Genomic DNA, 24,993 nt, shown 5'->3' with positions numbered 1-24,993 from the left:
GCTCATTCCCTGCCCCTCACTGAGCCCCGTCTCTGCCTCCTAACTGGAGGAGGTCCTGCAGGTGCAACTTGTGCTTGCTCAAGCTAAAAGGGAAAAAAAGAAAAAGAGAAAGTACAGATATCAAAAGAGATCAACAGAGTTATGAGCATGATTGTAATGACTGTAAACTAGAGGCAAAGTATACCTCGATCCCATGGGTCGCTAAAACAGTCTGCCTCCTCCATACCATGAGAAATAGCCGATCAATCGTCTGCAAGAGGGAGTGCATTGGAATTGAGAACCACATAACTAAGCACAGTAGACAAAAATAACAAAATGCAGTAGGAAGAAATGAGAAAGTGTGGTGGGTAAAAGTATAAAAAGGTGTGTACTTGTTCAATGTCGGGAGCAAACACCAGCCTACGGTCCCTCTCCTTGATATGATCAAGAGGGATCTGCTCGATCACTCCATCTAGTCGCATGTACATGACCTCGATAGGAATTGCAAGAAGCCCAAGGATAGAAGCTGTAGCGGGAACTCCTCAGGAAGCAAAAGTAGCAGCAGTAACCTCAGGAATAGCACAGACCATGCCCATGGTAAGAGGCACCATTACTTGAGTATGTAAGAAGGCAGTGAAGTCGCTGGGCTCGTGGTACCGATCACCATCCTCCCCCAACATAGGGAAGTCAACTTGGGGTCCATCACGAAGATCATCGACTACCCTCATGCCGAGAGGAGGAAGATGGGGAATGTCAGGATCCATTATGCCTCGCGTCTGGTGGGTGAACCTCTCCTCCAGGTAATAATCTTGGCCAAAGGGACCCTTGAACAAAATCCTCATAGTAGAGGCAAGCCATGCGGTAACATAGGTCGCCCTCGCTGCATGAGGGATACCCGCCCAGGGGTGCCAGTCAACCTGTGGAAGTAGATATCAGATGTCAAAGATCTAAGCCGTATGGAAACAACGGTATAGAAGCAACAGTATGAGAATGACAGTGCAGCATAAGAAGCAACAATATGAGAATGACAATGCAGTATGGAAACAGTGCAGTGTAAAAACAGTGTAGTATGGAAATAATATAGTATGCACATAGTATGTAAAAGTTAAAGGTTAATATTTTGTTACCTGATCCGCAGTAATCCTGTCAAAGAAACGGCGAAAGTAAGGGAAATCTCGGTCTATGCGGCGGCGGCGGCGGCGTCGTCGCTCAAATCGGGAGTTGTAGTACCGGGAGCGGGGTACTGACAACTCAATCGGCCTTACTAGGACTGGAGCCAAGGAGGTGAAATACATGTAAACCCATAGTTGCAAGTAAAAAGACATGGATAAAGTAAATGAGTAGATGAACAAAAAATGAAATGCAAAGTTAAACAAAATGCAAAGCTAAACAGAAAGTGAGTATGAGGTGTACCTCTCAAATCCTCCAATAGCCGCCAAGTGTATCGCCTTTCGGCGGGATACAGAGCTCATGTAGCAATACAAGATGGCTAAGCCAGCGCCACCCTAATCATACTCTGCCACCTGTGGTTGGTGCACCAGTGCTTCCAAGAGATATAATCCCACGGTATTTTCCCTATTCGCAAATAAGGTAGTACCGAAGAGGTACATAAGGAAGCCACGAGTGTATTGGATGATCTCATCTGGAGTAACTGGCTGAAAGTTGGAGAACTGATCAAAGAACTAATTGTACTTAACCATCCCATGGCTGGTGGTGCCTGGGATCACCCTGAGGAGCTAGTGCTGTGCTACTCTCCACTACATCATATCGAGATCAAATGGGATCGGGCCGCCAACCCCAACCCGTAAGCCAGTGAGCATCGAGAAGTCATATGGAGTCAGGGTTAGCTCCCCAATCGATGAGAAGTGGAACGAGTCAATGGTGTCCTACCATCTCTCCACCAAGGTTCCATGGAGCAATGGCTCAGCCCTCATCTGTATGAGCCCGGAACAGAAAGGTCTGAAGCCTGCAGCATCGACCTGTGTGCGAACTCCCACGGGAAGCCTTTCATACCAATGCTGAGGGCCGGATGTGGACCCGTAACTGCCAATCCTCCTAGTTATCACCTGCAGATGGGGAATATTATCAATACGTGTACAACATTGACGAGTAGTTTGCTTATGAGATTCAACATATGTGCAAAACAAAGAAAAGATTACTTACCATAGAGGCATCGACAGACAAGTGCTCTGCTAGCTCTCGTAGCAAAATGCCCTCATCTACCCCTGGGATGAGGCCCTCAAATCTCAAGACACCACCTGGGGTTAGAGCATGTGTACGTAACTGGTAAGCGGCCGAGTCGAATGGCCTATCGGCAAGGAAAGGCAATGTGGGAGCGTCCTCGGCCTTTATATCTGCACCTAGGACAACACCACTACCCACAACGGGGCCGAGAATGGGAACCTCATCATTAGCCATAAGGACATATGAGGGAAAATGAGAAAGCGAGCAAGTGAGTGATTTTGAACGAGAAACCTCAAAATTTCAAACCCTAGGAGAAAGAAAATGGAAAAGAGGGTGAAGAATCAAGGGGATAAAGGAATAGTGTGGGTAAGTGGATGAGAATCTGAGGAAAATCAAGAGGAATCCCGAAACTCAACCAAAACAAGTTTTGTTCGGTTCAAAATATAAAGGATTGAAAAAGTTTTAAGGAAAAATTTGCAAGGATTGTTGGGTAACTCAAGGAAAGGGGAAATCTAGAGAGAGAGGAGAGGGAGTTTTGGATGGGAGTGTGTGAGAAAATGACAGTTGGGTTTGTTTAAAACAATCGTGGTTCCCGGAATGACCGAACTGCCCCATGCCGCTATCGCAACCCGGCCGGCTCCATTGAAGCCCGACTGTGCTTCATTAGGGCCCAGCCGGCCCCAAATACAACCCAATTTTTTTTTTTTTTTTTGAGTGTTGGGCCTTGATCTGAATTTGGGGAAAGTGGAAACAAAAAAAAAAACAAAGTAGAAAAGTGGAAAAAAAAATAGTGAGGAAAAAAGAAAAGAAAGAAGGAAAAAATGAGAGAAAAATGAGAGAGGAGAAAAAAAAGGGGGAGACTTTGTTACTCTTTGGTGGTTTTGGTTTTTTTTTTTTTTTTTTTTTTTTTTTTCATTAGTTGTGTCAGCATCTCATAATTTGGTTCAAATTCTTAATTTGTTCCGTTATTTTATTTGCTTGGTTGATTTGTGTTTGGTCCAAAGTTATGTTCGTCCCGTTAATTTATCTCTTTATTTCTGGATTTCGCGCACTGCAAAATACTGGTCTAAATTGCATGCTTAATTAGGTCCATTTTCGAAGAAAATTATTTTCCTTACCTTGCTTTTATTAAGCTTTGTTTAGTTTGTTAAAATTCGTGCTTATGTCTTGTACCTTGACTTGAGTTATCTCCATGGGCCTTATGGCTTCATTTCCGAGGTCTTCCCAGGAATGAGTTAATCTCGCTTCAGAGTTTGTCTACTTCTGAATTTGGCTGCTTATGCATTATTTTGATCTTCTTTTTTCACGTGCGGCGCGTTAGGATTGTTTACCTTGGTTAAAAAAAATAGGTGCGCCTATTTTTTCACACCACCTTTCCTCTTTTCGTGTACGATGCACGAGGATTGTTTACCCTAGTTAAAAATAACAGGTGCACCTATTTGTTCACACCACCTTTTCTCATTTCATGTGCGACGCATGAGAATTGTTTACCTTGGTTAAAAACAACAAGTGCGCCTGTTTGTTCATACCACATTTCTTTCTCTCGAGTGCGACGCGTGAGTATTGTTTATCCTGATAAAAGCAACAGGTGTGCATGTTTATTCCACCACCTTTCCTCCTCTCGCGTGCGACGCGTGAGGATTTTTTACCTTGGATAAGAACGGCAGGTGCACTTGTTTGTTCACACCACTTTTCCTATTTTCGCATGTGACGCGTTAAGATCTTGAGTTACTCAGTTAAAACATCAGTACGCCTAGGGTTCACACCACCCTCTGCCCTCTCTATGTGAGACGCAATTTGGCATGGAGCTTTTCCCCCTCTCTACGTGTGACGTAGTCTGGCTTGTATCTTTTTCACCATTTCTACGTGAGGCATAGTTAGGTTTGCATTGTGAGGCATGGTTTGGTTTGTGCTTTCTTTGTTCTTCCCGTGGGAGACGTGGTTATTTACTCACTTCTTTCCGTGTGAGACACAGCTTAGTTTGTTTTGCTTGGATTTATTTTTGGAGTTAAAGATTGCATCTTTGCCTACCAAATATTCTTTAGTAGCTAAAGTGTATACTTTTGGCGACCAAAATTTTTTTAGTAGCTAATGTGTGTACCTTTGGCGACTATTTAGTCGGCATTTTTAGTCGCCAAAAGTGTGTTTTCCTATAGTGATGAGAGATATGTGGTGGGCGGTGGCCTAATATTGGTGGAGCAGGCAATATGTCTCCAATATGGTAGGGTATTCTAAGTATTGCAAAGGATAACCCTCAGGTGTTTGACTTTTATATGCAAAATGCAAAAGTAAAGGTTCGAAATGAGGAGAGAATTCATTTCTGGACTAATAAGCGGTGGAATAGTAGTATGCTCAGTGAGGAGTTTCCACGATTGTTTAGCTTATCTATAGAAAATGAAGGCTCTCTGATGTAGTACAATCTGAGTAGGGAGAGCACAGGGAATTGAATCAAGTATTTGGAAGAGGGCTGTGAGCATGGAAAGAGGTAAAGGTCAACAGGTTATGTGAGTGGCTGAGTGCAGTACCTATAATCAGAGGGAACCTAGATGAATGTTTGAGGTGGGAGTTAGATCCATCAAGTTAGTTTACAGTGGCATCAGTTTGGAAATGGTTTCAAGTAGCTAAGGGACCGAAGTTACATGCTACGAATGAGCTATGACAGAATGTGGCCCCTCCCAAAATTCAATTCTTTGATTGTTTAGCGTGGAGGGAAAGAGTGAAAACTTCAAATTTCCTATAGAGAATTTGGGTGTTTGGTGTGAATGCTAGTACACAATGTGTCTTCTGTAAAAAGGAAATTGAAAGTGTAAACCATGTTCTATTACAATGCCCATTGATCTGGAGAGCCTGGTCTAGAATTATAAGGTGGTGGGATATATGGTGGGTAATCCATGGGTCGGTTGAGGCTTTGTTACATTGGTCGGCAGGGGCTTCAGTTAAGAAAAATGAGGAGAAGGTGTGGAAAATTGTGCCATTAGTATTATTATGGTCGATTTGGAAGTTGAGGAATGATATATTGTTTAATGATGGACATCCTAATTTTGTTGATTTCGAGGACACTATGAAGACAAGGAAGTGTTTTGGGGTAAGAACAGTCTACCAAGTGTGCATAACACGGTGCATGATTTTGTTTATAATCTACAACATGTTAGACATTGCTTGAGGTGAAGTGTGTATGATTTTGTTGTTGTGGCCTTGCTGTGGCCTTTTACTGGGGAGCCCTGTTGCTGGTATTTTTGCTGTCAAGTTTTGTTCCTGCTGTGTGATGGTAGTGTTTTGACACATTGGGCAGTAGCTGTGTGCTACTATTGTTGTGTGTTAAGTGCATTTCTTAGTTTGTTTGAGTGGACCTTTTTTGGTTGGTGACTTTTCAACCTTGATTTTGTGCTAACAAATGATTAAGCTCATGTATAAGTGACAACCTAGTTAGGATTGACACATTGGGTATGATGCTTGAGTACTAACCCCTTTCTTTATTGATGTATCACCTTATATCACTTTGTGGTTATCAATAAAGGTTTTTGCTGATAAAAAAAAAAAAAAAAACTCCCAGTAGTCACCCAAAGTCCATTACTATACTTGAAAGATGTTTAAAATTATAACCCAAAGTCCATTACTATACATGAACGATGTTTAAAATTATAACGATTTATAATTATTATGTCATTTCAAATTTCAAATTTTTTCTTAAATATATGTTTTTAATTTAAATTAAAGAGATGTTAACTAATGTAAGTTTTTACCACCCACTTATCAAAATTTTTATACCACCTTTAATAATGTATAATATATATATATATATATATTTACAATCATCTAGTGATATTTGGTATGGGTCGTCATTGGCACGTGGGCCCATTTAGTTCTGCTTGATATTTTTAGGATTTGAAAAAATTAGTTTGCTCATAGGATCGATTCAGGTTAAAATTTTGTACCAATTTAATATTCAGGTTGAACATGGGATAAAGAGTTCTAACCCTACCCAGTCTGTTTATATATAAAATATTAATTACAATTTTATATTATTTTAGTTATAAATAAAGTAGAAAAATATATAACATAAATATATATATGTACTTCTTTCTGGACTTAAATTAAAACATTTGTTAAAAATCATATTTATTTCACTGTTTTATTTTGTTAGCATTCCAAATTCAAATAATGAATAAAAGAATCTAGATAATTTAATCTTCATTAAATATAAAAATTAAAAATTTATAGCTTATATTTATTGGGTTAGAACAACTCCAAGGTGAGAAACAAAATGCTTTACAAAAGTACACAGAAAAGTTCCTCTTTATATTGCCTGAGTAGTTTAGTTAGTATATACTCCAACCACACTTTTTATTTTAGATAATCGATCAAATTAACTTATCTAATTTTTTTAAAAAATATATTATAAACATAGATAAAAGAATAAATAATCTTTTTATGGCATGCTGCATATGTTCACGTGACATTTGTAAATATATTTTTTAAAAATATATAATTAAATTATTTTGAAAAATATATATTAATTTTTTTAAAAAAATTTAAACAATCGTATTTTTAAATGGTAATATACAAACACAAAGCCAAATCAATTAGATATAATATACAAGCACAAAATCTACTAAAATAAGAGTACTTGATCAGATAAAGGGAGCAATTTTGGCGAGAAACCCTTTTGCATCTCACTGAAAGCTAGATACTTGTAGAGAGTCAAAATCAAATAGATATTTTGCCTTTTCTGATTCAGAGCTCCTTAGAGGTGGAGAAAATTAGTTGGACTAATAAAAATGCCACAGGATGGTTTTTTGCCTTCTTTCTTAAAGATGCACCTAGATGAACGGATTTGAGATTTAAAAATTTTTAATACCGAACTTAGTATAACTAAATTAAGGATCCTCATTTTTTTTTTTTGAACGGGAATCCTCGTGCTTGTACACCTAATATTTGGTCCGAGCATGTCACGACCCGAACCCGCCCCTATGGGTTAAGGCCATAACCGGCTAGTAATCACGAGATTACCTACAGCCTCAATCCAAATAAGACAAGACTCATCAGAGTAAAGGGACCAAACGGAAGTAATTTTAAAACTTTGCCCATAGAGCCATGCTTATATGCACATCATAACATTCCATACATACATATGTTAATAACTCACAACAGAAGGTATAGTAACATAAAGTTCTATACAGACAGGATCATTCAAATCTAAGTCAGCCAAAACAAAGCTATATACAGACGTACACCAAAGTCCTCGCCAACATGACAAAATAACATAGAATGGCAAAAAGGCGAAGACATGTCTCGTGCGTGAGACGCGAGGGCTGACTCTTCAAACCTTAGTTGTTCCATACAGACTTCACTGGGGCTGGGTTTGGACTCCTCTTGGCTCACCTACAAACACATGAATGAGCATGAGCAAAAGCCTAGTGAATAATATCAAATAAGGAATATACATTGGAACAATATACATCAAACGGCCTTGGGCCCAATTTATATTTCTAACTAATACATACATACATAGATATATGTAAGTTAAGTAACTGCGGTTCCAAACACATCATACGACCTCGGGCCCAATCCATTCGTATCATTCATGTCAAATTAGCCTTTGGCCCATTCATACTTTTAGGTCAAACTGTTACTCATGTCAAACTGTCATTCGTGTCAAACTGTTATTCATATCAAACTGGCCTCTGGCCCATTCATTTATGTCAAAACGGCCTCTGGCCCATTCATCCATGTCAAAATAGCCTCTGGCCCATTCATCCATGTCAAACTGGCCTCTGGCCCATTCATTTATGTCAAACTGGCCTTTGGCCCATTCATCCATGTCAAAACGGCCTTCGGCCCATCCATTCATGTCAAAATGGTTGTCCATAATTCAAACTAGAAAACTTGTAAAGAAATAAGCAATTGGACAATTGACAAACTTCAAAATATCGATATTACTCACTGTGATCGGCTTGTGGATTTGCCCTGGAGCTTGACCCTACACATCATATAACACATATGGGTCACAAACGATTCAATCCGTTCTTTAATTCACATATTCCTCTTTAGGCTTCATTCTTATCTCTTTAACTCAATTACAATGCTTAATGCATGCCTAAGAGTGCTTGCAAGTGAAAGAGAACGGAAAACGAAACACAGAATGATCACACAAAATTTTTAGAAACAGGGTCCCCGCTCGAGCGTGGACTTCCCCGCTCGAGCGGGCCCAATAGGTCTGCAAAAGTACTGGTCGCATCAAATTCACGCTCGAGCGTGAACTCGGGTGCTCGAGCGGAAAGTCTGTCTACATAGCTCCCCGCTCAAGCATCAACTTCCCCCGCTCGACCGGGAACCATGTCTGCAAAAATATGCTAGGAGCATGAATTTCACGCTCGAGCGGCGGTTCCCCCGCTCGAGCAGACATCAAACTTTCTGGAAATTCCAGAACTGTTCTTGGAGTTCAATTTTGATGTTCAAAGGTCTCAACTCATGATTTCAGTCCCAAAAACATATAAACACATTATATTTCAAGGGTACACAAACTATATGAAGCTCATCACTCAAAATCATGGTTCAATTCTCCAAAATCAATCAACATTCTTGTATAATCATGGCTTATGCTTTCAAACCCCATATGAGCTTCACATCTTCAATAATCAAACATGCATGTAAGTTTTGGCTTCCAATTCAAGTTCAAATGGTACAAATAAGGCTTATGATCATGGAACTTACAAAAACCATGCATGCATGTTAGATTTGATGCCCAATTCCTCTTGTTCAACATGGCTCTTGCATGAATATGCAACACTATAGCAAGCATGCATATGCATGCTCAAATAAACTCCCAATTCAATAAATTCAACTCAAATTATGCCATTGATCACAAACAAACCTTGAACTTACAAAATCACAAATTCAAACTTATGAATTCAAGATCAAATGCTTACTTAGAGGCTCAATTTTTCCAATCAACAACAAATTCTTGAGTATAACTTCAAAGCTATCAAGTTCCCTAGCCAAAACTCTTCCTTGAGCACTAATTTCGGCTCCCTTCTCTCTCTAGAGCATAGTTTCGGATGATAAGCTCAAAAGGAGCAAAGTGAGGGTGTAAAATGGCCCTTTAAAGGCTCCCTCTCAATTACATTATTTTATTATAAAATAATTGAGCACTAATTCATTAAATTAATCCAATTAATCTGATCCGAATCAATTTTCAATCAAATTTCACCGCAGGCTCTAAAAATTACACTGATCACAATGGCGCAACCAATTTCAGTTTCTGTGGCCGATAAGGCCTTCAATTTAATTTCCGAAGCAGATAATCAAACAGATATTCCTACAGTGAACAGATAGAAATTCAAAACCACATACATTCATATAAATGGCACTCAAAATCATATCAAACACATAATCATATACATAAGGAGGATAAATTAGCATAATACGGAACATGGGTATCACAAAACATATACACAATAGATGATGTTATTGGATTCGCATCCAATTAGCCCCACAAGTGGAAAATTTTATAATGACAGTCACATCAACAAATAAATAAAATATATAAAAATAAAAAGATCAAAGGCATAAAAATTTATATAGGTCACATATTTCATGCTTTGCTGGTTCTCAAAAATGAGTGTAAAATGGAAAACTCTACTTACTCAAAAATGAGTTTTAATTGTTAAATTGAAATGCAAAATGAAATTTCATCAGAAAAAATAAAAAATTATATGAGGTAGATTAAGGGTCGGACCTATTTAAAAAACTAAAACAACGTTTCACCCATAAACCTAAATTTTACGGGCCAAAATCAAACCGAACTGGGCTACACATTTTTTATTAGACTTGTATTTTTAAGTTCTACCCATTTTTTTTTCACATTTTAAATATTTTCGTTAATTATTTTTCTTGTTTACACTCTAACATAATTCAAGTATTTTGTTTTTGTTATTTTTACATTTTTTACATCTCATATAATCAATACTACAAGTCAAAGGAAAGAAGAAAACAAAAAAAAAAAAAAACAAAACAAACAAACAAACAAACAAACAAAAATAACATAATGAAAAACAATAAAAACTTCAAATAAGAGAATAAAAAAATATATATATCAAACTAAACATTAGATTTACTCATGCAGGTTAAATTTATGGACGGATTTCGTTTACAAACTTTTGTTTAAAACCCTAAATCATCTTTCATGAGTTGGGACGAATTGGACACTCAAACGGACTGAGATGAGTCATGAAATGTGTTGATCAAGTTGAATAATGTCGAATATTTTGCCTGCAGACCAATTAGAGACGCTTAAAGGTAACAAAAATAATCATATGAATCCACAACACACTGTCATATTCAATATTGAACTATGCCAACAGAATTAGAAAAGCTTATTTGTTAAATACATAATTCAGTATAATGGAGAAAACAAAAGATTTATTAATGTAGGTAGAATTCGTCAAACCACATAAAATTTGATAACTTTTTGTCCAATATTTATTTTTGGCTTAATTATTTATTTATTTTTAACTATTAAATTAGCACATTATTTACAAACTTTGATAGTGTGTGAATACTGCATACTACACCAACATATAATAATAATAATAATTTTTTCTTTTTTATAAGGATGAGGTAGACTAAGGGCCAGACCTATTTAAAAAACCAAAATCACGTCTCAACCGTAAATCTAAATTCTATGGGTCAAAATCAAACCGAACAAAGTTACACATTTTTCATCACGCTTGTATTATTAAGTTCTACACATTTTAAATATTTTCATTAATTATTGTGCGTTTCTTGGTTTGTTTGAGTGGTCTTGCTTTGGTTGGTGACTTATCAATCTCGATTTTGTACTAGCATATGATTGAGCTCGTGTGTGAGTGCCAACTTAATTGGGATTGACACATTGGGTATGATGATTAGAGCACTAGCCCCTTTCTTTATTAATGTATCACTTGATACGCTATAAAAAATTAAGGTTTTAAAGACAAAAATTTAGGAAAAAAATTTATTTTTTAGGGACCAAATATTTTGTTGTGAAAAGTGTCCTTATTATATTTTTAGTAATGAAAGTTAGACATTAGTAATGAATTATTATCCTTTTGGGACCAAATTTTTGTCTCAAAAAATAACCATTTTGAGACCAAATTATTTTGTCCATAAAAATCTATTTATTAGTGACATTTTCAAAATTTTGTCACTAAAAACCTTGTTTTTGACTTTTCGGGACGACCTTTTAGCGACTATTTTCGTGACGATAGAAATTGGTCCGTAAATGTCTTTTGCAGCAAAATTTTCACTTTTAAAGATTAAAACATTTGGTCTCTAAAACTTTTATACGTTGTAGTGCTATCACCTTGTATTACTTTGCTGTTATCAATAAAGTTTTTTGCGGATCAAAAAACAAAAAACTCTCAACAGCCCTGGTCAAAAAAACAAAAAGAAAAAGAAAAAACAAAACCAACCCTCAGCAGTCACCCAAAGGCCATTACTGTACTTGCAAGATGTATAAAATAATAACGATTTACACTTCTTTCTAGACTTAAATTAAAACATTCGTTAAAAATCATATTTATTTTACCATTTTATTTTGTTAGCATTCCAAATTCAAATAATAAATAAAAAAATCTAGATAATTTAATATTCATTAAAGATAAAAATTAAAAATTAATAGCTTATATTTATTGGGTTAGAGCAACTCCAAGGATAAAAAAACAAAATGCCATGCAATATTACATAGAAAAGTACATCTTTATATTGTCTGACTAGTTTTAGTTAGTGTATACTCTAACTATACTCGTTATTTTAGATAATGAGTCAAACTAACTTAACTAATTTTTTTTAAAAAAAAAATATTATAAACATAGAAAATGAATAAAAATAATCTTTTTATGACATGTTGCATATGTTGACGTGGCATTTGTAAATATTTTTTGAAAAAATATATAATCAATTTATTTTGAAAAATATATATTAAATTATTTAATTTTTTTTTTTTAAACGATCATATTTTCAAATGGTAATATACAAACACAAAACCAAATCAATTAGATGCAATATACAAACACAAAATCAACCAAAAGAATAGTACTTGATCCGATGGAAGGAGCAAATTTGGCAAGAAAACCTTTTGTCTCTCACTGAAGGCTAGATACTTGTGGAGAGTTAAAATCAAAGTGGACATTTTGCCTCTTCTAATGCAGAGCCCCTTAGAAGAGAAGAAAATTAGTTGAACTAGTAAAAATGCCTCAGGATGATTTTTTGCCTTCTTCCTCAAAGATGCTCATAGATGAGTAGGTTTGAGATTTAAAATATTTTTGAGATGCTCTTAGATGAGCGGGTTTGAGATTTAAAATTTTTTAAGACCGAGATTAGTATGACTAGGGAGCCATTAGAAATCATGGGTTAAAGTCAAAAGTTAGCTTTTAATTCATTTTGGATCATATCACCTCTTACATAAAATAGTAAAAAAAGTTTAAAAAATCTAAAAATCAATTTTTAACTGTCTTTTCAAAACATTCCTAAATTACGATCCTCATACCATTTTTAGTTTTTTTTTTTTTTTTTTCTGTTTTTCTTTGAACATTTGGTCCTAATATAAAAGCAATAGATGATGTTACTGGATTCGCATCATCCGATTAGCCCCACAAGTGGAAAATTTTATAATGACAACCACATCAACAAATAAATAAAATAAATAAAAATGAAAAAGATAAAAGGCATAAAAAGTTATGTAGACCACATATTTCATGCTTTGCTGGTTCTCAAATTTGAGTGTAAAAATGATTGATCCAAAAATGAGTGTAAAATGGAAAACTCTACTTACTCAAAAATGAATTTTAACTATTAAACTGAAATGCAAAATGAAATTTCATAAAAAAATAAAAAATAAAAAAATATTATATAAGCTAGACTAACGGCCGGACCTATTTAAAAAACTAAAACCACGTCTCACCCAAGAGTTTTGTCCTGAAAAAGGGCTTAGGCAAGGTGACCCTCTGTCTCCATTCTTGTTAATTTAGTGGCTGAAGCACTAAATTTGTTGTTGGTAAGAGCACAGTCTTTGGGTTTGGTCAAAGGAATAACATTTAGAGATGATAATAAAGCTATCACCCACCTACAGTTTGCAGACGACACTATTATTTTTTGTGAAGCTAAAAGGGGGGAACTATTAACCATCAAAAGAATTCTCCGATGTTTCAAGATTGTGTCTGGGCTTAAGATTAATTTTCATAAGAGCAGTGTGTGTGGTGTTGGAGTGACTGATGCGGAGATATTTGAATTTGCAAATCTTTTTCATTGTAGAAGGCAGAAGCTCTCTTCTACTTATCTTGGGTTGCCATTGGGTGCGAGTCCCCGAAGAGCAGCCACATGGAAGCCGGTAATTGAGAGGTTTAAGCGCAAGTTAGCCTCTTGGAAAAGGAAGTTTTTGTCCTTTGGGGGAAGACTCACCTTGATTAAGTCAGTACTCTCAAGTTTGCATGTGTATTATATTTCGGTATTTAAAATGCCAGAGAGTGTGGAAAAAATTATTGATAAAGTGCAAGCTACATTCTTGTGGGGTGGTACAGATATTAAGAAGAAAATTCATATGATTATGTGGGCAGAGATTACCAAAAGTAAGTCTCAAGGAGCGTTGAGAGTCAAGAGAATCAGGGAGTTTAATGACTTACTTGCTAAGTGGTGGTGGAGATTTGGCAATGAAGATAACGCCTTATGGAAAAAAGTAATTTGTTCCAGGTATGGTTGTTCGGGTGAGGGTTGGCAGCCATTTGTGGATGATATTAGCAGAGTCTCAAGAGTTTGGGGTGATATCCTTTCAGTTGCTGCTGGTAACATTGAATTGGGAAGGTTTTACTTGTCACAAATTAGAATTGTTGTTGGTAATGGGTGCAGAATTCGTTTCTGGAAAGATAATTGGGCTGGTGAAAAAAGTTTTAAAGAGCTATTTCCAAGATTGTTTTTGTTATCTATAGAGAAGGATACCACTCTTGGGATGATGTTAGCAAAGATAGGTGATTCTGGAAGTTGGGCGTTGGAGTTCAGAAGGCTGCTTAGACCATGGGAGGTGGCTGAGGAAGGAAGGCTTATCCATATCATTAATGGTTCTTTGCCGAGATTGGTGGATCGTGATGATTGTTTAAGATGGATAGCTTCCTCTTCAGGCCAGTTTAGTGTTGCTTCTTTGTATAATAGGAGTGAACCTCAAGCTACTTCTGTTATTCCCTCCCTCATCTGGAGTAATTTCCCTCCTCCTAAAACACAATTCTTTGGGTGGTTGGCTTGAAAGGAGAGGGTCAAAACAGTGGCTTATTTGTAGCGGATTGGTGTACTTTCTAATGTGGCTCGGAATATCTGTGTGTTTTGCAATAATGATATTGAAGATATCAACCATGTTCTCTTGCTATGTCCTTTAATTTGGAAGGTCTGGTCGAATATGATGGATTAGTGGGGTATAAGGTGGGTTGTTCCAGGTTTAATTGTCGAACTTCTTGATTGGTGGGCTGGGTTTAAATTTAAAAAGCTTGAGTGGCTGATTTGGAAAACAATTCGTATAGCTTTGCTATGGTCCATATGGAAGTGCAGGAATGACTGTGTATTTAGAGGAGTTCAGCCACAAGTGATGGATCTTTGTGAGAAGGTAAAAATTAGGATAGCTTTGTGGGTTAAGTATCATAACACAAGCCTTGTTTTTTCAGTACAGGATCTGGTTCATAATATACAACTGATTAGGGGTCAAGCATTGTGATCTTCAAGCTTGATGGAGTCAGAATTTGGGCCTGCTGTATGCTGGGAGTGGTTGCTATTATCAAATTGATATGTGTATGCAGTTGTATGTTGTTGTTAAAGTCTGCATTATGAACAGATTTGGAAGCTGCTATGGTTTCCTGGGTTAGGATCTGTTGCAATGCTTTGTTGTGGTCTGCCTGCTGGACTGCCTTGTTGTGGTTTATTCTGTTGATGGAAAGAAACTAATTCATAAGGAGATAGCAAACAAAGGTTGCTGCTGCTGTATGGAGCTCCTAATTGTTCTAGGAAGGATAATGCTGGTTTGGGTGCCTTCAAACTCAGATGAAGATGGAGGTGCTGCTGTGGGTGCTACATCCAGGTCTTATCTTCTGGTGTAGGTCCTGAGCTGCTGATATAGAGGGAGTTGCTGCTAAGTTATGCTGCGGGTGCTCTACTAGTGTGATATGTGGATGGCTGTTGTGCTCTGCAGATGGTGGAGCTGTTTGGCCTACTGGTGGTATGTTGTTTTGTTGTTGTTGTCTGGTCTGAGGCTGGGGAGTGGTAACGCTAATGCCCCTTCTATTATGCATTTGAGAATCTGAGTCAGGTGCTGCTATCTTGTTTAACAGTGATACTCTTGTGGTCCTGCCCTTGTGGTTTGCTTTGGTGTTTAACAGTGGACTGCTGGTCTTTTGTGGGGATGAAAGTCCTATCTAATTTATTTCTGATTGAAGGATGGAATAAGGCAAGAAGGATGGATATGAGTACAAGATTTAAAAATATGCATTATACTTAAATAGCAGCATCAAATTCAAGTTGTTATGTATGGGTTCTGTTCTGGTTTTGCTGATGATGAAATTGTTGAGGCAGTATGTTGCTACTTGGTGTTAATTACTTAGTGTATGCTGCTGTTGCAAGGAGCTTGCTGGGTTTTTGTTTATGAGTACTGAAGGAGTTTGTTGGGGATGGAGCATGCTGCTGATCTGTGTGGATGGTCTGTTCAAGGGTTGGTGCTGGTGTATGCTGTCTTATGTTGTTCTCTTTTATTGTTTGTTTTTCTGTTTTTTTGGTTCCTCTTGATTGGTTTCTCACCAATCTTTGGGTTAGTGCTGGAAAATGATTGTGCTTCCTTAGTGGTGCCAACGTAGTTGGGATTGTTAAGGTTTACGTTGATGCTCTTTGCACTTTCCTCTTTGTTGTTACAAGTTATTCGCATGTTTTTGGTTTCCTCATCAATAAAGTTTCATTTTGCTGATAAAAAAAAAAAAAAAAAAAAAAGTCTCACCCATAAATCTAAATTTTATAAGCCAAAATCAAACCAAACCAGGTTACACATTTTTCATTATACTTGTATTATTAAGGTCTACACATTTTTCATTCACATTTTTAATATTCTCATTAATTATTTTTCTTATTTACTTTCTAACATAATTCAAGTACTTTGTTTTTGTTTTTGTTTTTGTTTTTGTTTTTTTTTAAACCTTTTTTATATCTCATATAATAAAAAAAAAAGATTCAAGTAACATACAATACTACAAGTGGAAGGGGAAAAAAACAAAAATAAAAAAAATAAAAATTTTAAATAAGAGAACCAAAAAAAAAAAATCAAACTAAACATTAGACTTACTCATGCGGGCTGGATTTATGGGCAGACTCCGTTTACAAACTTTTGTTTAAAACCCTAAATAATCTTTTATGAGTTGGGACAAGCTGGATACTCAAGGGAACTAAGATGAGCTATGGAATGAGTTGGTCTAGCTGAATAATATTGGGTATTTTGTCCGCATTCCATTTAAAGACCCCTAAGGCCCCGTTTGTTTTGGGTTATAGCAAGGGGATTAGGATTACTAGTACCTTGGGATTAGTATATGGGGTGTTTGTTTTGAGAGATAGCCTAGGGACTATTAATACCTTGGGACTAACTAATACCTTGGTATTACTAATACCTTGTTTGTTTTGAGAGATAAGGAGGGTACTACTAATACCTTGGTATTACTAATACCCTTGGGGAGGGGATTCATAGTGAGGAGATAGATATGGTATTAGAAAAATAGTGAGGGGATTAGAAATTTTTTTATTTTTTTTATTTTTTATATATTGGAAATTTTTTTAAAAATATAATTTTTAATTTTTTATATTTTTTTATTTGTTTTATTATTTTATATAAAAATAATTTAACAATTCCTCACTACTAATCCCCTCACTATCAATCCTCTCACTACTAATCCCCTCACTATCAATCCCCTCACTAACAATCCCCTCATTATTAATCCCCTCACTATCAATCCCCTTCATTCTATCTCTGAAAACAAACGACCCTCACTAACAATCCCCTCACTATTAATCCCCTCACTATCAATCCCCTCCATTTCATCTCTGGAAACAAAGGTAACAAAAATAAGCATATGAACCCACAACACACTCTCATATTCAACATTGAACTATGCCAACAGAATTAGAAAAACCTATTTGTTAAATACATAATTAAGTATAATGGACAAAATGAAAGATTTATTAATGTAGGCAGAATTCGTCAAACCACATAAAATTTGGTAACTTCTTGTCCAATATTTATTTTTTGCTTAATTATTTATTTATTTTTAACTATTAAATTAGCACATTATTTTAAACCAATCAAAACTAATTTTTCTTACAAACTTTGATAGTGTGTGAATAGTGCATACTGCACCAACATATAATAATAATAATAATAATTTTTTTCTTTTTTATAAGGATGAGGTGGGGACTAGAAGGAACAAGGAGTCACAATAGCCAATATAGGAGACCTCTTGTGGGCTGTAAAACCAATAGCTTCACTCATGTCCAAATCCTCTCGTCTTGCTCCATTAGGGACAGCAAAATCAAACTTGTACACAAGATTTGCCAATGCAAGCTCATCCACTGCCGTGGCAAATTGAATTCCAGGCCAACCCCTTCTCCCAACACCAAATGGAATTAGCTCGAAGTCATGCCCTTTGAAATCTATTGAAGTATTCAAGAACCTCTCGGGCCTGAATTCCTCTGGCTCATCCCATGACAATGGGTCTCTCCCAATCGCCCAAGCACTTGTAATTACTTGTGTGCCAGCTGCAATGTCATACCCCCATTAACTTGACATCTCGGGTTGATCTTCGAGGAACTAGCAATGGAACAGGAGGATGTACGCGCATAGTCTCTTTAATCACAGCTTTGTTGAGGATAACTTGCTGTGTTGAACAAATTTATAATTTTACCTATCAAAGTGTAACACTAACAATTATAATCAATTGGACCAAATTAAGATAAAATCACAAAATTATTATCAAAATTGAGACATTTAAAATTCTAAAAAATAAAAAATAACACAAAAACCAAAATATAAGAACTTGAATAATAATATTTGGACAATGGTAGAAGATTTATTTATTTTTTTTTGATCGGAAGAGATATTTCATTTAATAGAGCCAAAACGGTATTTACAAGAGTCCATATAACCCAAAACTTACACCAAAGAAAGAAATAATAACGCAAGAAGCACCAAGGAAGAAAACTATGAAAATATTCAGACGTACATATCGTACTCGTGCTCGTATTGAGATGCAGAGTCGATCATAAAAGTTCGACAATAGAGCATGTCCGAAATAAATCATAGATCCAACCACAATGAGGGTAAGCTAAACAAATACGCATAGATGGACTCTAAGAACCAAACAAACCCAGAAACTTCACAAACCAGTGAAAGAAAAAACAAAAACAAACAAAATAAAACCAAACTAGAAAGACCCACAACCAAGCAGATCTGGCAGCAGCGTCTGCAAATCCGGCGATGGCTATAGAGAAGGCGACGATGGAGAAGACGAATCCGACCGGCGAGGAAGAGAAGGCGGTGGCTATGGAGAAGACGGCGGTGCAGAGGCGGTGAAGGCGCAGATCTGAGAAGGCCACTCCCGGAGTGAATGGGTTGGGGAAAACACCTCACAAAGGAGGGAGATGATAGAAGGCAAAGCTTCTTTAGACACCCCATTTTTGACCATTCTCAAGACTTGGACGTTACCGCTTAAACACCCGGTGATCATCCTTGTTTGTGTTCGTCTTGAGTTCCCGGAGGTCTCGGCTACGCGCCTTGCCTCAGGACCTCTCGACTCGACTGTTTTGTGTCTGGTTTTGCACCAAACACTTGTGTTTTGCCTTGGAGGGGGCAGGGAATGGCTTGTGAGCCATCCCCACACATCACCGGCCATTGCTTGAGGCCACAAGCTGTGTTTTGCTTCCACCGGCCAAATGTTTGGCCGGCCGGCTATTTTTTTTTGGTCAATTGTATTTTTGGCCGGCCGACTACTGTGCATCTGCTTTTGTAGATATTTTTGTGCAGCTGGCATACACTGTCACCCCCTCCATACACTGTATGGAGGGATTGCCCTCTTGTTAGCTTCCTTTGGAAGCTTTACAAGACTAATTGTCTATAAAAGAGAACCTCTTCTCTCTTGTTCAGGGTTAGACAACTTAGACAATATTTTCAGAGCTTGAGCTTTAGGGTTAGGGTTTACATATATCCTCTATCTCTATATCTCTCTCTCTCTCTCTCTCTCTCTCTCTCTCTCTCTTGTGTTTAGTGTGTGTTTAGTCTCATTTTTGTGCACAAACACCCACCATCACACCTTTTCTTAGTTGCTGAGGTACCAGAGGTCTTTCCTTGAAGCTTTTGGACTGGTTTGGAACCAAAAGAGCTACTGGAACATTATTTGTGAAGAGGGTCTACAAGGGTAAGACTTTTGTCCCTTTTTACCTCATTTTTGCAAAGCTTTTTAGCCTATCTTGCATCTGTTTTTGAGCTTAGCATATAACATATAAAAGTCTTGTTTTTGTCTGCTATAAATAGTTTGTTAGGGGTGTTTTAAGCTTTGGGGTTGTTTGACCCCTCTTAAGGCTTGTTTGGCCTTTGTTTTGTGCCATTTTGATTGAACTCCGGGACCATTGTGTTTGGGCCTCCTCACCACCGAAATCTTGAGGGATTTCAAAGGTGAGGATGATGCCTTGAGGTCCTAGGAAAGAGAGGGCCACCCCCTCTCCTTGTTGTCCTTGAAAATGGCTATTTTTGCCTCTTGAGGGAGCATCTAGTTTAAGTGTGTGTTGACCATGCCTTGACTGATATTTATGCTTATTTTTCCATGAAATAGTATTGTGTTGAGTTGGTTTGGACACACCTTGCATGCTTTTCATACATGTCTTGTAATGCCATCATTTAGCCTTAACATGCATCTAGGCTTTGACCCTTGCTCAAGCATGTTTTAGGCCCTGCTTTGTGAAGCTTTTGTACTTGTTTTTCCATGCTTAAGGTCTGCCTTTAGTTGTTTTGGTCGACCATGGCATACATTGCATAGCCCCTTTACATTGTTTAGCTTGTAGGCTTTAAATGTGTGACGTGTTGAGCATGCATTGTTTGATTTATTTCAGTGGTTTGGCACCACTTATAGCATCATTTCAGTCCTCATGACATGCTTGCATGCTTGCCTTTGATGCCTCTTTGATGCCTTATGAGGTTGTGCTTTATGCTCCATGTTTGGTCATTGTGCATGCCCTTGAATTTAAGTCATTTAGATGCCATCTAAGTGGTCTTTAGGCTTTGTTTTAATATGCTAAAACTCTATTTTTGGTCATTTAATTCATGCCATGTTTGGTTTTGCTAAGGGTAGTTCAATACCTCCTTAGCTTGCCTTGAGCTTTGGACCTCTAATTGCATGCTTATGCTTGTCTTGTTGGCTTGGTTTGGCACCATTTTAACATGATTTTCAGAGCTTATGTTGCATGTCATTAGTCCATATTTTTGTGCTTACAAGTTGTCTTCATATGCTTATGTGTTGGACCATATTTGCAGGCATGCGTGTGTGTGTGTTGGACCTCACTTCCATAGTATTGGCCACTGATTTTGGCAAGCTTGCAAGCTACCCATGTTAGTTTAAGCCCACCCCTTTGCATGTTGCTGTATGCCCACCTTGTATGTTGTCGCATATTTGTGTGTTGTTGCATGATTGGAGTTGCATGATTGAATGAAGTCACATGCTTGCTTGCATGCTCGAACACCCACATTGTGCCTTGCATACTTGTTAGTTGCATTGTCTCATGCCCTATGTCTTGCATGACCATTGTATGCCTTGTATGCTTCTTAGCATTGTCCATGTTGCATACTAGTCGACATGCTTAGGATTGCATTGCATTGGGATGCATGCTTCGCCTCTTGAATTACTTGTGATAGAGGTTGAGTTCAATTTGCTTGATTATGTGCATTGCATTCCATATCAACATGCACACTTGATTCTTTGGGCCATCATGCGTGGAAATGCGTGATTGGTGGCCCGAGAATCGAGGCCCATCCTCCTTTGAGTCATAAATATGATAAGGAGTGTGGTTGGTGCATACATTGCTTGAAATGCATTGCCATGCCAAGTTCTATCCTCTGCTGCTGTCAAACCAATTTTTGCAGGAAGATTTGGCCGACCGGCCATCCATTGTTGGCTGATGGATTATTTTGTGGCCGGTGACCATCATACATGGCCGGTGACCAATCCCTTCAGCCGGTGGTGTTCTACAGCACTCAGAGAAGCAACCTTGGGACTTGTGCAGTCTTCAGAGGAGGATAACAGCCAAAGCAGAGGCATTTTGTGCATGGTAGTGACTTTCCGAGCGGAACCGAGTGCGCATGCATTGGACCCTTTTCCCGAGGCTGTTGTTTATTGCTTAATTAGATTAGTTAATTTGCTCAGCTAATTTAATTGATTTGTAATATTTAATTAGCTTGTAGGTTAATTAAATTGTATTATTCTTTTGGTCCCTCCGAGCGAGGGCAAATTTGTAATAAGTGTGGGTGCGTGTGTGCATGTCTTCCAACCCCCACTTCTTTCTCCCTTTTACTTACCTGCTTTGGTGATTAGCATTAGGGCATGCTTACTTTAGCATACCTTATGCTATGCATGCGTGCATCATTCATCAATATTGCATGCACCAGGATCGGCGCATCATACTAACTGCATAAGTATTTCAAATCTAACTTGAATACATGCTACTTGTGCATTTTCACATGTCATTTATAGACTAGCTGAGCCTACTCTAGTGACATTCCGTATGCATTGCATTAGGCATTTAAACATGGACTTGGATCATGCATGGTTGCTAACATGTTCTTATTTTGGCACGGAGCACTAGGTGAGCTCTTTATGCTTTAGCATCTCACATGAGTGTGAACGTTAACATGATAGCATGATTACCACGAGGATAGATATTTATTTGATGAACTGCTTGAATGCCTGTGGGTGAAGGTTGGATTGTTTGAGTTGGGATAACTCGTTGAAATCCGTATTTTAGCCTACTTGTGAGTAGCAAATTCCAAAGCGTTTTCCAAACAAACAGATATGCAATGTTTTGTTCCAAATTAGGCGATCTAGTCTATACTTGTTTGCTGTGCGCATAACGTAGTAAATCTAGGCTAATAACCGGAATAAGAATGCATAACGTTTTGAAAATAGGATATCACAGTTAGTAGAGGCCGATTTTCGGATCGGGCGAGAGGGGGTGCTCATAGCTGACCTTCCCCAATCGTACCTAAGTTCTCGAGCCGAGGCAACTTTGGTGATGACGGACACGTGGCCTTTGGCACCGAGTCAGGGTTTCCTAAATTCCCCATAAAAAAATATTTAGGTGGCGACTCTGTATCTGGCAAAGTAGTCCATGTTTGACACTTCTTTCAAAATTTGTTTTTCTCAAAACAATTTGTTGGATTTGGACTCTTTGGTTCAAATTAAGAACCATGACACAAATTGAGTCCGAACTGTAGTGAGGCACAAAGGCGAGTCTACAGTTTCTGGTGACTCTGCTGGGGATTTTAGAGAGCTTGACTCGAACTCATGATATCTTGTTTTGATTTCATTTATGTGTCTCTTTTCATTGCATGCGCATTGGTGCGCCTAGGACATCGTGTTTGCCATCTGCCACTCCTGAACGGTTTGCCAGAGGCTTGACTTTGTCAGAGCATGCCATAAGACTGACCGGTTGTGGGCTCTGACAGTATGGGAACACAAACCCTGGTTTTACTGGGGCACCCTTTTCGACCATTCGACCTAGTGCATATTGAAATCCATAATGACTATTCCAAACTAGGACAGGTTGCTTACCCGATGTTAGGTTATTTGAAAACTGCTGCGTGCATAGTGAAACCCTAGCTCTTGACAAAAATAGGACAGGGAAACCCTACCCCTCCATAGGGGTGTTTTGGCTCTCTTTACTTGCTATGTGCTTTTAGAGTGCATCTCTACAGGGAACGTACATATCAGTTTACAAGTTTGAGTATCAGGCCTGAGGGCACCAGTATCAGTTTATGAGAATCAGTTATACTTATGGGTATCCGATTCAGTATTTTGGGGGCAGTGATTTTGGGCAACAATGGTCAGTAGTAGAGTACAATTGTTTGGCTACATCTGTGTTTGATCCATTTGGGCTGAAACGCTGCTTGTTTTTCCTTTCAGTTCAGAGAGTTGATACAGAATAGCTAGTGTTCCCCCTTGCTGAGGCAAGACAGATATCTGATCCGTCAGTCACCATTTAGTACAGCGGCCTTATCATGACACAGAATTCAGAGGAGATTGTGGTTATGACGGCCGCATTAGATCAAGGAATCACTCTGCAAAGCGAGACCAATGTCGATGTACTACATCCACCCAGGTCACCTGTTGCGCACCTGGTCTGGACCCCCCAGTTGTATCAGGCTCGTGAGCCCACCACATTCGAATTGATGGGAACGATAGGTGACCTCCAGAGGTCCGTGGCGGATCTCGCTTACGGAATGTCAGCTTCGCCACCAGCCGCACCGTATGCCGGGAGTTTTGTACCACAGGAGACCCCACTGTTAGGACGGATTGTGATCGAACTTAGCCAACCCGAGGTAGCCTCCAACTATAACAATGACGTATCAACATCAACCCAAACCCTCGATCAGGATGAGGCCAGAGGCAAGAACAAAATGAAGGCAGATGCCGATCCCATTGAACAACTGCTATGGGCAGTCGAGGCTTTGAAAGCCGAGGGGATAAGTAAACAACAGGTATTCGCAGTCGTAGCTAAGGCTGTGGATGATGTTTTCCCCATTCCAACCGAAGGCAGTACAAGCCAGTTAGGAAATCGGGATAGGCCCCGTCATACCAGAACAGTTCCTTCCATACCCAACCCTGCACCTGGGAAAGATCAAAAAGCCAAGGTGGCACCTGCCGACCCTTTCGCTAGTGCGTCTAGCAAGAATACTCAACCTTCAAAGTACCTGCCCCTAGGGCGCAGGGTCTTTCACGCTCTCTTTATGCCATTGTCAAAGGCACTTCAGATCCTTGCTGAAAGGGGGCATCTTAAACCCTTGGAGGCTCGGCCTCTCCCAAAGAATCTCCCTACTACACATGATGCTGCCTTGTACTGTGCGTACCACCAGCAAACCAGTCATGCTACCGGCAATTGTTTTCGCCTTCGTCATGAGGTGCAAGACTTGATCGACAACGAAGGTTATCCTCCCGCCCACCTCAGCCAAGTTCGTTACTACCCAGTTATTGGATTTTGAGGATATTGGTACTACGAGTATGTAATTAGGAAGTGAACCACCTGCGGGCGGCGCTCGGCGTATTTTGGATGTGGCGTCTGGCACGCATTTTTTAGAGCATCTGCGAATGTTAGTTTTGTAAATTCTGGTTTGGGTGTCGAGTCAGTCTTTTGTTTTGTTTTGAGTCTGTCTCATTGTCTTGAGTCAGTCCTTTTGCTTATGGGTCTGTCTTGTTGTAGCGAGTCAGTCCCCTTTGTATAGAATGTCGGGTGATTCCAAAGGTGTTGCCTCAAACACCGTTTTGTTTTGTAATTACCCTTTTGCTTTCTTTTGAGTCTGTCTCTGTCATGGAGCCAGTTGCAACCAGGGAATCTGAATAAAATAGCTGCGGCTATCATCTTTCCATGCTTACTACTATTCTGAATTAGTTGTGCCAGGGGACTTGAATGGAACAGTAGTACATTCCACCTGTTCTCTTGTGCCCTGAAAATCATTGCATTGACCTAAGTTTTTCAAAACTTTTTGAACACTGCGGTGAAAACAAAGAGGAAGGAATTCCTCAG

The 24,993-nt window shown here is 38.4% G+C and overlaps 1 long non-coding RNA gene across 1 annotated transcript; it reads right to left on the bottom strand.

Annotated features, from left to right (window-relative positions):
- Nucleotides 1–17,364: 17,364 nt before the first annotated feature.
- On the bottom strand, nt 17,365–18,869 carry LOC145789554 (uncharacterized). The gene is made up of 2 exons (XR_014327606.1): nt 18,432–18,869; nt 17,365–18,113 (listed from the first exon to the last, which is right to left on the bottom strand). It is a non-coding gene; the product is annotated as an uncharacterized LOC145789554 (long non-coding RNA).
- Nucleotides 18,870–24,993: the final 6,124 nt, after the last annotated feature.

This window comes from Camellia sinensis, chromosome 4 (genome assembly GCF_055761805.1).
Source record: "Camellia sinensis isolate YWXY chromosome 4, ASM5576180v1, whole genome shotgun sequence".
NCBI lineage: Eukaryota > Viridiplantae > Streptophyta > Magnoliopsida > Ericales > Theaceae > Camellia > Camellia sinensis.
Note: the sequence above shows the minus strand (reverse complement) of the source record. Positions and strands in the feature narration are given on the sequence as shown.